This window comes from Brassica napus, unplaced genomic scaffold (assembly GCF_020379485.1).
Source record: "Brassica napus cultivar Da-Ae unplaced genomic scaffold, Da-Ae ScsIHWf_1817;HRSCAF=2453, whole genome shotgun sequence".
In the NCBI taxonomy this organism is placed as follows: Eukaryota; Viridiplantae; Streptophyta; class Magnoliopsida; order Brassicales; family Brassicaceae; genus Brassica; species Brassica napus.
Window position 1 is genome coordinate 569,882 of NW_026015233.1, and position 12,254 is coordinate 582,135.

The following is a 12,254-nucleotide window of genomic DNA, read 5'->3' on the forward strand; positions in this document are numbered from 1 at the left end:
AATCCGCTTTCGATCTTTTTTACGTGCCATAACTTTCCGCAGCCCGTTTGAGGGTCAAAACGGCTGAATTTGAGCCCAAAAAATTGCGCCCCCTATTCATCGCCCATTATGGTTTCTGGGGCTTTCCGAAATGGTGCTATGGGCGACGTAGTTCCTCATGGTTCAAAAGTTATGAGGTTTTCAAATTTAGCCTCGTTTTAGGCTAAAAAAAATTAAAAAATAAAAAGGGGTGCAACACGAGGACTTCCCGGGAGGTCACCCATCCTAGTACTACTCTCGCCCAAGCACGCTTAGCTGCGGAGTTCTGATGGGATCCGGTGCATTAGTGCTGGTATGATCGCACCCGTCAGTACATCACTCTCGTTTCTATATATCCTTTTTGCTGCCAATCCAAGTGTAAGACCGTGGGGCGCACATGATTTTCTTGCCGTTTTGTTTCGAGCGAAAAAGTGCATCGAGGTTAACGGTGTTAAGAAAGCATCAAAAACACCTTGAGAATCCGCTTTCGATCTTTTTTACGTGCCATAACTTTTCGCAGCCCGTTTGAGGGTCAAAACGGCTGAATTTGAGCCCGAAAAATTGCGCCCCCTATTCACCGCCCATTATGGTTTCTGGGGCTTTCCGAAATGGTGCTATGGGCGACGTAGTTCCTCATGGTTCAAAAGTTATGAGGTTTTCAAATTTAGACTCGTTTTAGGCTAAAAAAAATTAAAAAATTAAAAGGGGTGCAACACGAGGACTTCCCGGGAGGTCACCCATCCTAGTACTACTCTCGCCCAAGCACGCTTAGCTGCGGAGTTCTGATGGGATCCGGTGCATTAGTGCTGGTATGATCGCACCCGTCAGTACATCACTCTCGTTTCTATATATCCTTTTCGCTGCCAATCCAAGTGTAAGACCGTGGGGCGCACATGATTTTCTTGCCGTTTTGTTTCGAGCGAAAAAGTGCATCGAGGTTAACGGCGTTAAGAAAGCATCAAAAACACCTTGAGAATCCGCTTTCGATCTTTTTTACGTGCCATAACTTTCCGCAGCCCGTTTGAGGGTCAAAACGGCTGAATTTGAGCCCGAAAAATTGCGCCCCCTATTCATCGCCCATTATGGTTTCTGGGGCTTTCCGAAATGGTGCTATGGGCGACGTAGTTCCTCATGGTTCAAAAGTTATGAGGTTTTCAAATTTAGCCTCGTTTTAGGCTAAAAAAAATAAAAAAATAAAAAGGGGTGCAACACGAGGACTTCCCAGGAGGTCACCCATCCTAGTACTATTCTTGCCCAAGCACGCTTAGCTGCGGAGTTCTGATGGGATCCGGTGCATTAGTGCTGGTATGATCGCACCCGTCAGTACATCACTCTCGTTTCTATATATCCTTTTGGCTGCCAATCCAAGTGTAAGACCGTGGGGCGCACATGATTTTCTTGCCGTTTTGTTTCGAGCGAAAAAGTGCATCGAGGTTAACGGTGTTAAGAAAGCATCAAAAACACCTTGAGAATCCGCTTTCGATCTTTTTTACGTGCCATAACTTTTCGCAGCCCGTTTGAGGGTCAAAACGGCTGAATTTGAGCCCGAAAAATTGCGCCCCCTATTCACCGCCCATTATGGTTTCTGGGGCTTTCCGAAATGGTGCTATGGGCGACGTAGTTCCTCACGGTTCAAAAGTTATGAGGTTTCCAAGTTTAAACTCGTTTTAGGGTAAAAAAAAATTAAAAAATAAAAAGGGGTGCAACACGAGGACTTCCCGGGAGGTCACCCATCCTAGTACTACTCTCGCCCAAGCACGCTTCACTGCGGAGTTCTGATGGGATCCAGTGCATTAGTGCTGGTATGATCGCACCCGTCAGTACATCACTCTCGTTTCTATATATCCTTTTCGCGGCCAATCCAAGTGTAAGACCGTGGGGCGCACATGATTTTCTTGCCGTTTTGTTTCGAGCGAAAAAGTGCATTGAGGTTAACGGCGTTAAGAAAGCATCAAAAACACCTTGAGAATCCGCTTTCGATCTTTTTTAGGGTAAAAAAAAATTAAAACATAAAAAGGGGTGCAACACGAGGACTTCCCGGGAGGTCACCCATCCTAGTACTACTCTCGCCCAAGCACGCTTAGCTGCGGAGTTCTGATGGGATCCGGTGCATTAGTGCTGGTATGATCGCACCCGTCAGTACATCACTCTCGTTTTTATATATCCTTTTTGCTGCCAATCCAAGTGTAAGACCGTGGGGCGCACATGATTTTCTTGCCGTTTTGTTTCGAGCGAAAAAGTGCATCGAGGTTAACGGTGTTAAGAAAGCATCAAAAACACCTTGAGAATCCGCTTTCGATCTTTTTTACGTGCCATAACTTTTCGCAGCCCGTTTGAGGGTCAAAACGGCTGAATTTGAGCCCGAAAAATTGCGCCCCCTATTCACCGCCCATTATGGTTTCTGGGGCTTTCCGAAATGGTGCTATGGGCGATGTAGTTCCTCATGGTTCAAAAGTTATGAGGTTTTCAAATTTAGACTCGTTTTAGGCTAAAAAAATTAAAAAATTAAAAGGGGTGCAACACGAGGACTTCCCGGGAGGTCACCCATCCTAGTACTACTCTCGCCCAAGCACGCTTAGCTGCGGAGTTCTGATGGGATCCGGTGCATTAGTGCTGGTATGATCGCACCCGTCAGTACATCACTCTCGTTTCTATATATCCTTTTCGCTGCCAATCCAAGTGTAAGACCGTGGGGCGCATATGATTTTCTTGCCGTTTTGTTTCGAGCGAAAAAGTGCATCGAGGTTAACGGCGTTAAGAAAGCATCAAAAACACCTTGAGAATCCGCTTTCGATCTTTTTTACGTGCCATAACTTTCCGCAGCCCGTTTGAGGGTCAAAACGGCTGAATTTGAGCCCGAAAAATTGCGCCCCCTATTCATCGCCCATTATGGTTTCTGGGGCTTTCCGAAATGGTGCTATGGGCGACGTAGTTCCTCATGGTTCAAAAGTTATGAGGTTTTCAAATTTAGCCTCGTTTTAGGCTAAAAAAAAATAAAAAAATAAAAAGGGGTGCAACACGAGGACTTCCCAAGAGGTCACCCATCCTAGTACTACTCTCGCCCAAGCACGCTTATTTGCGGAGTTCTGATGGGATCCGGTGCATTAGTGCTGGTATGATCGCACCCGTCAGTACATCACTCTCGTTTCTATATATCCTTTTTGCTGCCAATCCAAGTGTAAGACCGTGGGGCGCACATGATTTTCTTGCCGTTTTGTTTCGAGCGAAAAAGTGCATCGAGGTTAACGGTGTTAAGAAAGCATCAAAAACACCTTGAGAATCCGCTTTCGATCTTTTTTACGTGCCATAACTTTTCGCAGCCCGTTTGAGGGTCAAAACGGCTGAATTTGAGCCCGAAAAATTGCGCCCCCTATTCACCGCCCATTATGGTTTCTGGGGCTTTCCGAAATGGTGCTATGGGCGACGTAGTTCCTCACGGTTCAAAAGTTATGAGGTTTCCAAGTTTAAACTCGTTTTAGGGTAAAAAAAAATTAAAAAATAAAAAGGGGTGCAACACGAGGACTTCCCGGGAGGTCACCCATCCTAGTACTACTCTCGCCCAAGCACGCTTCACTGCGGAGTTCTGATGGGATCCAGTGCATTAGTGCTGGTATGATCGCACCGTCAGTACATCACTCTCGTTTCTATATATCCTTTTCGCGGCCAATCCAAGTGTAAGACCGTGGGGCGCACATGATTTTCTTGCCGTTTTGTTTCGAGCGAAAAAGTGCATTGAGGTTAACGGCGTTAAGAAAGCATCAAAAACACCTTGAGAATCCGCTTTCGATCTTTTTTAGGGAAAAAAAAATTAAAAAATAAAAAGGGGTGCAACACGAGGACTTCCCGGGAGGTCACCCATCCTAGTACTACTCTCGCCCAAGCACGCTTAGCTGCGGAGTTCTGATGGGATCCGGTGCATTAGTGCTGGTATGATCGCACCCGTCAGTACATCACTCTCGTTTTATATATCCTTTTTGCTGCCAATCCAAGTGTAAGACCGTGGGGCGCACATGATTTTCTTGCCGTTTTGTTTCGAGCGAAAAAGTGCATCGAGGTTAACGGTGTTAAGAAAGCATCAAAAACACCTTGAGAATCCGCTTTCGATCTTTTTTACGTGCCATAACTTTTCGCAGCCCGTTTGAGGGTCAAAACGGCTGAATTTGAGCCCGAAAAATTGCGCCCCCTATTCACCGCCCATTATGGTTTCTGGGGCTTTCCGAAATGGTGCTATGGGCGATGTAGTTCCTCATGGTTCAAAAGTTATGAGGTTTTCAAATTTAGACTCGTTTTAGGCTAAAAAAAATTAAAAAATTAAAAGGGGTGCAACACGAGGACTTCCCGGGAGGTCACCCATCCTAGTACTACTCTCGCCCAAGCACGCTTAGCTGCGGAGTTCTGATGGGATCCGGTGCATTAGTGCTGGTATGATCGCACCCGTCAGTACATCACTCTCGTTTCTATATATCCTTTTCGCTGCCAATCCAAGTGTAAGACCGTGGGGCGCATATGATTTTCTTGCCGTTTTGTTTCGAGCGAAAAAGTGCATCGAGGTTAACGGCGTTAAGAAAGCATCAAAAACACCTTGAGAATCCGCTTTCGATCTTTTTTACGTGCCATAACTTTCCGCAGCCCGTTTGAGGGTCAAAACGGCTGAATTTGAGCCCGAAAAATTGCGCCCCCTATTCATCGCCCATTATGGTTTCTGGGGCTTTCCGAAATGGTGCTATGGGCGACGTAGTTCCTCATGGTTCAAAAGTTATGAGGTTTTCAAATTTAGCCTCGTTTTAGGCTAAAAAAAATAAAAAAATAAAAAGGGGTGCAACACGAGGACTTCCCAGGAGGTCACCCATCCTAGTACTACTCTCGCCCAAGCACGCTTAGCTGCGGAGTTCTGATGGGATCCGGTGCATTAGTGCTGGTATGATCGCACCCGTCAGTACATCACTCTCGTTTCTATATATCCTTTTTGCTGCCAATCCAAGTGTAAGACCGTGGGGCGCACATGATTTTCTTGCCGTTTTGTTTCGAGCGAAAAAGTGCATCGAGGTTAACGGTGTTAAGAAAGCATCAAAAACACCTTGAGAATCCGCTTTCGATCTTTTTTACGTGCCATAACTTTTCGCAGCCCGTTTGAGGGTCAAAACGGCTGAATTTGAGCCCGAAAAATTGCGCCCCCTATTCACCGCCCATTATGGTTTCTGGGGCTTTCCGAAATGGTGCTATGGGCGACGTAGTTCCTCACGGTTCAAAAGTTATGAGGTTTCCAAGTTTAAACTCGTTTTAGGGTAAAAAAAAATTAAAAAATAAAAAGGGGTGCAACACGAGGACTTCCCGGGAGGTCACCCATCCTAGTACTACTCTCGCCCAAGCACGCTTCACTGCGGAGTTCTGATGGGATCCAGTGCATTAGTGCTGGTATGATCGCACCCGTCAGTACATCACTCTCGTTTCTATATATCCTTTTCGCGGCCAATCCAAGTGTAAGACCGTGGGGCGCACATGATTTTCTTGCCGTTTTGTTTCGAGCGAAAAAGTGCATTGAGGTTAACGGCGTTAAGAAAGCATCAAAAACACCTTGAGAATCCGCTTTCGATCTTTTTTAGGGTAAAAAAAAATTAAAAAATAAAAAGGGGTGCAACACGAGGACTTCCCGGGAGGTCACCCATCCTAGTACTACTCTCGCCCAAGCACGCTTAGCTGCGGAGTTCTGATGGGATCCGGTGCATTAGTGCTGGTATGATCGCACCCGTCAGTACATCACTCTCGTTTCTATATATCCTTTTCGCTGCCAATCCAAGTGTAAGACCGTGGGGCGCACATGATTTTCTTGCCGTTTTGTTTCGAGCGAAAAAGTGCATCGAGGTTAACGGCGTTAAGAAAGCACCAAAAACACTTTGAGAATCCGCTTTCGATCTTTTTTACGTGCCATAACTTTTCGCAGCCCGTTTGAGGGTCAAAACGGCTGAATTTGAGCCCGAAAAATTGCGCCCCCTATTCACCGCCCATTATGGTTTCTGGGGCTTTCCGAAATGGTGCTATGGGCGACGTAGTTCCTCATGGTTCAAAAGTTATGAGGTTTTCAAATTTAGACTCGTTTTAGGCTAAAAAAAATTAAAAAATTAAAAGGGGTGCAACACGAGGACTTCCCGGGAGGTCACCCATCCTAGTACTACTCTCGCCCAAGCACGCTTAGCTGCGGAGTTCTGATGGGATCCGGTGCATTAGTGCTGGTATGATCGCACCCGTCAGTACATCACTCTCGTTTCTATATATCCTTTTCGCTGCCAATCCAAGTGTAAGACCGTGGGGCGCATATGATTTTCTTGCCGTTTTGTTTCGAGCGAAAAAGTGCATCGAGGTTAACGGCGTTAAGAAAGCATCAAAAACACCTTGAGAATCCGCTTTCGATCTTTTTTACGTGCCATAACTTTCCGCAGCCCGTTTGAGGGTCAAAACGGCTGAATTTGAGCCCGAAAAATTGCGCCCCCTATTCATCGCCCATTATGGTTTCTGGGGCTTTCCGAAATGGTGCTATGGGCGACGTAGTTCCTCATGGTTCAAAAGTTATGAGGTTTTCAAATTTAGCCTCGTTTTAGGCTAAAAAAAAATAAAAAAATAAAAAGGGGTGCAACACGAGGACTTCCCAGGAGGTCACCCATCCTAGTACTACTCTCGCCCAAGCACGCTTATTTGCGGAGTTCTGATGGGATCCGGTGCATTAGTGCTGGTATGATCGCACCCGTCAGTACATCACTCTCGTTTCTATATATCCTTTTTGCTGCCAATCCAAGTGTAAGACCGTGGGGCGCACATGATTTTCTTGCCGTTTTGTTTCGAGCGAAAAAGTGCATCGAGGTTAACGGTGTTAAGAAAGCATCAAAAACACCTTGAGAATCCGCTTTCGATCTTTTTTACGTGCCATAACTTTTCGCAGCCCGTTTGAGGGTCAAAACGGCTGAATTTGAGCCCGAAAAATTGCGCCCCCTATTCACCGCCCATTATGGTTTCTGGGGCTTTCCGAAATGGTGCTATGGGCGACGTAGTTCCTCACGGTTCAAAAGTTATGAGGTTTCCAAGTTTAAACTCGTTTTAGGGTAAAAAAAATTAAAAAATAAAAAGGGGTGCAACACGAGGACTTCCCGGGAGGTCACCCATCCTAGTACTACTCTCGCCCAAGCACGCTTCACTGCGGAGTTCTGATGGGATCCAGTGCATTAGTGCTGGTATGATCGCACCCGTCAGTACATCACTCTCGTTTCTATATATCCTTTTCGCGGCCAATCCAAGTGTAAGACCGTGGGGCGCACATGATTTTCTTGCCGTTTTGTTTCGAGCGAAAAAGTGCATTGAGGTTAACGGCGTTAAGAAAGCATCAAAAACACCTTGAGAATCCGCTTTCGATCTTTTTTAGGGTAAAAAAAATTAAAACATAAAAAGGGGTGCAACACGAGGACTTCCCGGGAGGTCACCCATCCTAGTACTACTCTCGCCCAAGCACGCTTAGCTGCGGAGTTCTGATGGGATCCGGTGCATTAGTGCTGGTATGATCGCACCCGTCAGTACATCACTCTCGTTTTTATATATCCTTTTTGCTGCCAATCCAAGTGTAAGACCGTGGGGCGCACATGATTTTCTTGCCGTTTTGTTTCGAGCGAAAAAGTGCATCGAGGTTAACGGTGTTAAGAAAGCATCAAAAACACCTTGAGAATCCGCTTTCGATCTTTTTTACGTGCCATAACTTTTCGCAGCCCGTTTGAGGGTCAAAACGGCTGAATTTGAGCCCGAAAAATTGCGCCCCCTATTCACCGCCCATTATGGTTTCTGGGGCTTTCCGAAATGGTGCTATGGGCGATGTAGTTCCTCATGGTTCAAAAGTTATGAGGTTTTCAAATTTAGACTCGTTTTAGGCTAAAAAAAATTAAAAAATTAAAAGGGGTGCAACACGAGGACTTCCCGGGAGGTCACCCATCCTAGTACTACTCTCGCCCAAGCACGCTTAGCTGCGGAGTTCTGATGGGATCCGGTGCATTAGTGCTGGTATGATCGCACCCGTCAGTACATCACTCTCGTTTCTATATATCCTTTTCGCTGCCAATCCAAGTGTAAGACCGTGGGGCGCATATGATTTTCTTGCCGTTTTGTTTCGAGCGAAAAAGTGCATCGAGGTTAACGGCGTTAAGAAAGCATCAAAAACACCTTGAGAATCCGCTTTCGATCTTTTTTACGTGCCATAACTTTCCGCAGCCCGTTTGAGGGTCAAAACGGCTGAATTTGAGCCCGAAAAATTGCGCCCCCTATTCATCGCCCATTATGGTTTCTGGGGCTTTCCGAAATGGTGCTATGGGCGACGTAGTTCCTCATGGTTCAAAAGTTATGAGGTTTTCAAATTTAGCCTCGTTTTAGGCTAAAAAAATATAAAAAAATAAAAAGGGGTGCAACACGAGGACTTCCCAGGAGGTCACCCATCCTAGTACTACTCTCGCCCAAGCACGCTTAGCTGCGGAGTTCTGATGGGATCCGGTGCATTAGTGCTGGTATGATCGCACCCGTCAGTACATCACTCTCGTTTCTATATATCCTTTTTGCTGCCAATCCAAGTATAAGACCGTGGGGCGCACATGATTTTCTTGCCATTTTGTTTCGAGCGAAAAAGTGCATCGAGGTTAACGGTGTTAAGAAAGCATCAAAAACACCTTGAGAATCCGCTTTCGATCTTTTTTACGTGCCATAACTTTTCGCAGCCCGTTTGAGGGTCAAAACGGCTGAATTTGAGCCCGAAAAATTGCGCCCCCTATTCACCGCCCATTATGGTTTCTGGGGCTTTCCGAAATGGTGCTATGGGCGACGTAGTTCCTCACGGTTCAAAAGTTATGAGGTTTCCAAGTTTAAACTCGTTTTAGGGTAAAAAAAAATTAAAAAATAAAAAGGGGTGCAACACGAGGACTTCCCGGGAGGTCACCCATCCTAGTACTACTCTCGCCCAAGCACGCTTCACTGCGGAGTTCTGATGGGATCCAGTGCATTAGTGCTGGTATGATCGCACCCGTCAGTACATCACTCTCGTTTCTATATATCCTTTTCGCGGCCAATCCAAGTGTAAGACCGTGGGGCGCACATGATTTTCTTGCCGTTTTGTTTCGAGCGAAAAAGTGCATTGAGGTTAACGGCGTTAAGAAAGCATCAAAAACACCTTGAGAATCCGCTTTCGATCTTTTTTAGGGTAAAAAAAAATTAAAAAATAAAAAGGGGTGCAACACGAGGACTTCCCGGGAGGTCACCCATCCTAGTACTACTCTCGCCCAAGCACGCTTAGCTGCGGAGTTCTGATGGGATCCGGTGCATTAGTGCTGGTATGATCGCACCCGTCAGTACATCACTCTCGTTTCTATATATCCTTTTCGCTGCCAATCCAAGTGTAAGACCGTGGGGCGCACATGATTTTCTTGCCGTTTTGTTTCGAGCGAAAAAGTGCATCGAGGTTAACGGCGTTAAGAAAGCATCAAAAACACTTTGAGAATCCGCTTTCGATCTTTTTTACGTGCCATAACTTTCCGCAGCCCGTTTGAGGGTCAAAACGGCTGAATTTGAGCCCGAAAAATTGCGCCCCCTATTCATCGCCCATTATGGTTTCTGGGGCTTTCCGAAATGGTGCTATGGGCGACGTAGTTCCTCATGGTTCAAAAGTTATGAGGTTTTCAAATTTAGCCTCGTTTTAGGCTAAAAAAAAAAAAAAATAAAAAGGGGTGCAACACGAGGACTTCCCAGGAGGTCACCCATCCTAGTACTACTCTTGCCCAAGCACGCTTATTTGCGGAGTTCTGATGGGATCCGGTGCATTAGTGCTGGTATGATCGCACCCGTCAGTACATCACTCTCGTTTCTATATATCCTTTTTGCTGCCAATCCAAGTGTAAGACCGTGGGGCGCACATGATTTTCTTGCCGTTTTGTTTCGAGCGAAAAAGTGCATCGAGGTTAACGGTGTTAAGAAAGCATCAAAAACACCTTGAGAATCCGCTTTCGATCTTTTTTACGTGCCATAACTTTTTGCAGCCCGTTTGAGGGTCAAAACGGCTGAATTTGAGCCCGAAAAATTGCGCCCCCTATTCACCGCCCATTATGGTTTCTGGGGCTTTCCGAAATGGTGCTATGGGCGACGTAGTTCCTCACGGTTCAAAAGTTATGAGGTTTCCAAGTTTAAACTCGTTTTAGGGTAAAAAAAAATTAAAAAATAAAAAGGGGTGCAACACGAGGACTTCCCGGGAGGTCACCCATCCTAGTACTACTCTCGCCCAAGCACGCTTCACTGCGGAGTTCTGATGGGATCCAGTGCATTAGTGCTGGTATGATCGCACTCGTCAGTACATCACTCTCGTTTCTATATATCCTTTTCGCGGCCAATCCAAGTGTAAGACCGTGGGGCGCACATGATTTTCTTGCCGTTTTGTTTCGAGCGAAAAAGTGCATTGAGGTTAACGGCGTTAAGAAAGCATCAAAAACACCTTGAGAATCCGCTTTCGATCTTTTTTAGGGTAAAAAAAAAATTAAAACATAAAAAGGGGTGCAACACGAGGACTTCCCGGGAGGTCACCCATCCTAGTACTACTCTCGCCCAAGCACGCTTAGCTGCGGAGTTCTGATGGGATCCGGTGCATTAGTGCTGGTATGATCGCACCCGTCAGTACATCACTCTCGTTTTATATATCCTTTTTGCTGCCAATCCAAGTGTAAGACCGTGGGGCGCACATGATTTTCTTGCCGTTTTGTTTCGAGCGAAAAAGTGCATCGAGGTTAACGGTGTTAAGAAAGCATCAAAAACACCTTGAGAATCCGCTTTCGATCTTTTTTACGTGCCATAACTTTTCGCAGCCCGTTTGAGGGTCAAAACGGCTGAATTTGAGCCCGAAAAATTGCGCCCCCTATTCACCGCCCATTATGGTTTCTGGGGCTTTCCGAAATGGTGCTATGGGCGATGTAGTTCCTCATGGTTCAAAAGTTATGAGGTTTCAAATTTAGACTCGTTTTAGGCTAAAAAAAATTAAAAAATTAAAAGGGGTGCAACACGAGGACTTCCCGGGAGGTCACCCATCCTAGTTCTACTCTCGCCCAAGCACGCTTAGCTGCGGAGTTCTGATGGGATCCGGTGCATTAGTGCTGGTATGATCGCACCCGTCAGTACATCACTCTCGTTTCTATATATCCTTTTCGCTGCCAATCCAAGTGTAAGACCGTGGGGCGCATATGATTTTCTTGCCGTTTTGTTTCGAGCGAAAAAGTGCATCGAGGTTAACGGCGTTAAGAAAGCATCAAAAACACCTTGAGAATCCGCTTTCGATCTTTTTTACGTGCCATAACTTTCCGCAGCCCGTTTGAGGGTCAAAACGGCTGAATTTGAGCCCGAAAAATTGCGCCCCCTATTCAACGCCCATTATGGTTTCTGGGGCTTTCCGAAATGGTGCTATGGGCGACGTAGTTCCTCATGGTTCAAAAGTTATGAGGTTTTCAAATTTAGCCTCGTTTTAGGCTAAAAAAAATAAAAAAATAAAAAGGGGTGCAACACGAGGACTTCCCAGGAGGTCACCCATCCTAGTACTACTCTCGCCCAAGCACGCTTAGCTGCGGAGTTCTGATGGGATCCGGTGCATTAGTGCTGGTATGATCGCACCCGTCAGTACATCACTCTCGTTTCTATATATCCTTTTTGCTGCCAATCCAAGTGTAAGACCGTGGGGCGCACATGATTTTCTTGCCGTTTTGTTTCGAGCGAAAAAGTGCATCGAGGTTAACGGTGTTAAGAAAGCATCAAAAACACCTTGAGAATCCGCTTTCGATCTTTTTTACGTGCCATAACTTTTCGCAGCCCGTTTGAGGGTCAAAACGGCTGAATTTGAGCCCGAAAAATTGTGCCCCCTATTCACCGCCCATTATGGTTTCTGGGGCTTTCCGAAATGGTGCTATGGGCGACGTAGTTCCTCACGGTTCAAAAGTTATGAGGTTTCCAAGTTTAAACTCGTTTTAGGGTAAAAAAAATTAAAAAATAAAAAGGGGTGCAACACGAGGACTTCCCGGGAGGTCACCCATCCTAGTACTACTCTCGCCTAAGCACGCTTCACTGCGGAGTTCTGATGGGATCCAGTGCATTAGTGCTGGTATGATCGCACCCGTCAGTACATCACTCTCGTTTCTATATATCCTTTTCGCGGCCAATCCAAGTGTAAGACCGTGGGGCGCACATGA

General features: G+C 46.0%; 27 non-coding genes across 27 annotated transcripts; all 27 read right to left on the reverse strand.

Annotated features, from left to right (window-relative positions):
• Positions 1 to 226: 226 nt before the first annotated feature.
• Positions 227 to 345, reverse strand: LOC125599217. The gene has a single exon (XR_007333039.1). It is a non-coding gene; the product is annotated as a 5S ribosomal RNA (ribosomal RNA).
• Positions 346 to 722: 377 nt separating this feature from the next.
• LOC125599218 lies at positions 723 to 841 on the reverse strand. Its single transcript, XR_007333040.1, has one exon. It is a non-coding gene; the product is annotated as a 5S ribosomal RNA (ribosomal RNA).
• A 377-nt stretch (positions 842 to 1,218) lies between these two features.
• On the reverse strand, positions 1,219 to 1,337 carry LOC125599134. The gene has a single exon (XR_007332966.1). It is a non-coding gene; the product is annotated as a 5S ribosomal RNA (ribosomal RNA).
• A 378-nt stretch (positions 1,338 to 1,715) lies between these two features.
• Positions 1,716 to 1,834, reverse strand: LOC125599111. The gene has a single exon (XR_007332944.1). It is a non-coding gene; the product is annotated as a 5S ribosomal RNA (ribosomal RNA).
• A 200-nt stretch (positions 1,835 to 2,034) lies between these two features.
• Positions 2,035 to 2,153, reverse strand: LOC125599219. The gene has a single exon (XR_007333041.1). It is a non-coding gene; the product is annotated as a 5S ribosomal RNA (ribosomal RNA).
• Positions 2,154 to 2,529: 376 nt separating this feature from the next.
• Positions 2,530 to 2,648, reverse strand: LOC125599220. Its single transcript, XR_007333042.1, has one exon. It is a non-coding gene; the product is annotated as a 5S ribosomal RNA (ribosomal RNA).
• A 378-nt stretch (positions 2,649 to 3,026) lies between these two features.
• On the reverse strand, positions 3,027 to 3,145 carry LOC125599148. The gene has a single exon (XR_007332980.1). It is a non-coding gene; the product is annotated as a 5S ribosomal RNA (ribosomal RNA).
• A 378-nt stretch (positions 3,146 to 3,523) lies between these two features.
• On the reverse strand, positions 3,524 to 3,642 carry LOC125599153. The gene has a single exon (XR_007332985.1). It is a non-coding gene; the product is annotated as a 5S ribosomal RNA (ribosomal RNA).
• A 198-nt stretch (positions 3,643 to 3,840) lies between these two features.
• Positions 3,841 to 3,959, reverse strand: LOC125599221. The gene has a single exon (XR_007333043.1). It is a non-coding gene; the product is annotated as a 5S ribosomal RNA (ribosomal RNA).
• Positions 3,960 to 4,335: 376 nt separating this feature from the next.
• Positions 4,336 to 4,454, reverse strand: LOC125599222. The gene has a single exon (XR_007333044.1). It is a non-coding gene; the product is annotated as a 5S ribosomal RNA (ribosomal RNA).
• Positions 4,455 to 4,831: 377 nt separating this feature from the next.
• Positions 4,832 to 4,950, reverse strand: LOC125598991. Its single transcript, XR_007332825.1, has one exon. It is a non-coding gene; the product is annotated as a 5S ribosomal RNA (ribosomal RNA).
• Positions 4,951 to 5,328: 378 nt separating this feature from the next.
• LOC125599112 lies at positions 5,329 to 5,447 on the reverse strand. The gene has a single exon (XR_007332945.1). It is a non-coding gene; the product is annotated as a 5S ribosomal RNA (ribosomal RNA).
• A 200-nt stretch (positions 5,448 to 5,647) lies between these two features.
• LOC125599224 lies at positions 5,648 to 5,766 on the reverse strand. Its single transcript, XR_007333046.1, has one exon. It is a non-coding gene; the product is annotated as a 5S ribosomal RNA (ribosomal RNA).
• Positions 5,767 to 6,143: 377 nt separating this feature from the next.
• On the reverse strand, positions 6,144 to 6,262 carry LOC125599225. The gene has a single exon (XR_007333047.1). It is a non-coding gene; the product is annotated as a 5S ribosomal RNA (ribosomal RNA).
• A 378-nt stretch (positions 6,263 to 6,640) lies between these two features.
• On the reverse strand, positions 6,641 to 6,759 carry LOC125599140. The gene has a single exon (XR_007332972.1). It is a non-coding gene; the product is annotated as a 5S ribosomal RNA (ribosomal RNA).
• Positions 6,760 to 7,136: 377 nt separating this feature from the next.
• Positions 7,137 to 7,255, reverse strand: LOC125599113. Its single transcript, XR_007332946.1, has one exon. It is a non-coding gene; the product is annotated as a 5S ribosomal RNA (ribosomal RNA).
• Positions 7,256 to 7,454: 199 nt separating this feature from the next.
• LOC125599226 lies at positions 7,455 to 7,573 on the reverse strand. Its single transcript, XR_007333048.1, has one exon. It is a non-coding gene; the product is annotated as a 5S ribosomal RNA (ribosomal RNA).
• Positions 7,574 to 7,950: 377 nt separating this feature from the next.
• LOC125599227 lies at positions 7,951 to 8,069 on the reverse strand. Its single transcript, XR_007333049.1, has one exon. It is a non-coding gene; the product is annotated as a 5S ribosomal RNA (ribosomal RNA).
• Positions 8,070 to 8,447: 378 nt separating this feature from the next.
• On the reverse strand, positions 8,448 to 8,566 carry LOC125599103. Its single transcript, XR_007332936.1, has one exon. It is a non-coding gene; the product is annotated as a 5S ribosomal RNA (ribosomal RNA).
• A 378-nt stretch (positions 8,567 to 8,944) lies between these two features.
• On the reverse strand, positions 8,945 to 9,063 carry LOC125599114. Its single transcript, XR_007332947.1, has one exon. It is a non-coding gene; the product is annotated as a 5S ribosomal RNA (ribosomal RNA).
• A 200-nt stretch (positions 9,064 to 9,263) lies between these two features.
• Positions 9,264 to 9,382, reverse strand: LOC125599228. The gene has a single exon (XR_007333050.1). It is a non-coding gene; the product is annotated as a 5S ribosomal RNA (ribosomal RNA).
• Positions 9,383 to 9,758: 376 nt separating this feature from the next.
• LOC125599162 lies at positions 9,759 to 9,877 on the reverse strand. Its single transcript, XR_007332992.1, has one exon. It is a non-coding gene; the product is annotated as a 5S ribosomal RNA (ribosomal RNA).
• A 378-nt stretch (positions 9,878 to 10,255) lies between these two features.
• Positions 10,256 to 10,374, reverse strand: LOC125599149. The gene has a single exon (XR_007332981.1). It is a non-coding gene; the product is annotated as a 5S ribosomal RNA (ribosomal RNA).
• Positions 10,375 to 10,575: 201 nt separating this feature from the next.
• On the reverse strand, positions 10,576 to 10,694 carry LOC125598992. The gene has a single exon (XR_007332826.1). It is a non-coding gene; the product is annotated as a 5S ribosomal RNA (ribosomal RNA).
• A 375-nt stretch (positions 10,695 to 11,069) lies between these two features.
• Positions 11,070 to 11,188, reverse strand: LOC125599152. Its single transcript, XR_007332984.1, has one exon. It is a non-coding gene; the product is annotated as a 5S ribosomal RNA (ribosomal RNA).
• Positions 11,189 to 11,565: 377 nt separating this feature from the next.
• Positions 11,566 to 11,684, reverse strand: LOC125599201. Its single transcript, XR_007333023.1, has one exon. It is a non-coding gene; the product is annotated as a 5S ribosomal RNA (ribosomal RNA).
• A 377-nt stretch (positions 11,685 to 12,061) lies between these two features.
• On the reverse strand, positions 12,062 to 12,180 carry LOC125599157. Its single transcript, XR_007332988.1, has one exon. It is a non-coding gene; the product is annotated as a 5S ribosomal RNA (ribosomal RNA).
• Between the last annotated feature and the right edge of the window lie 74 nt (positions 12,181 to 12,254).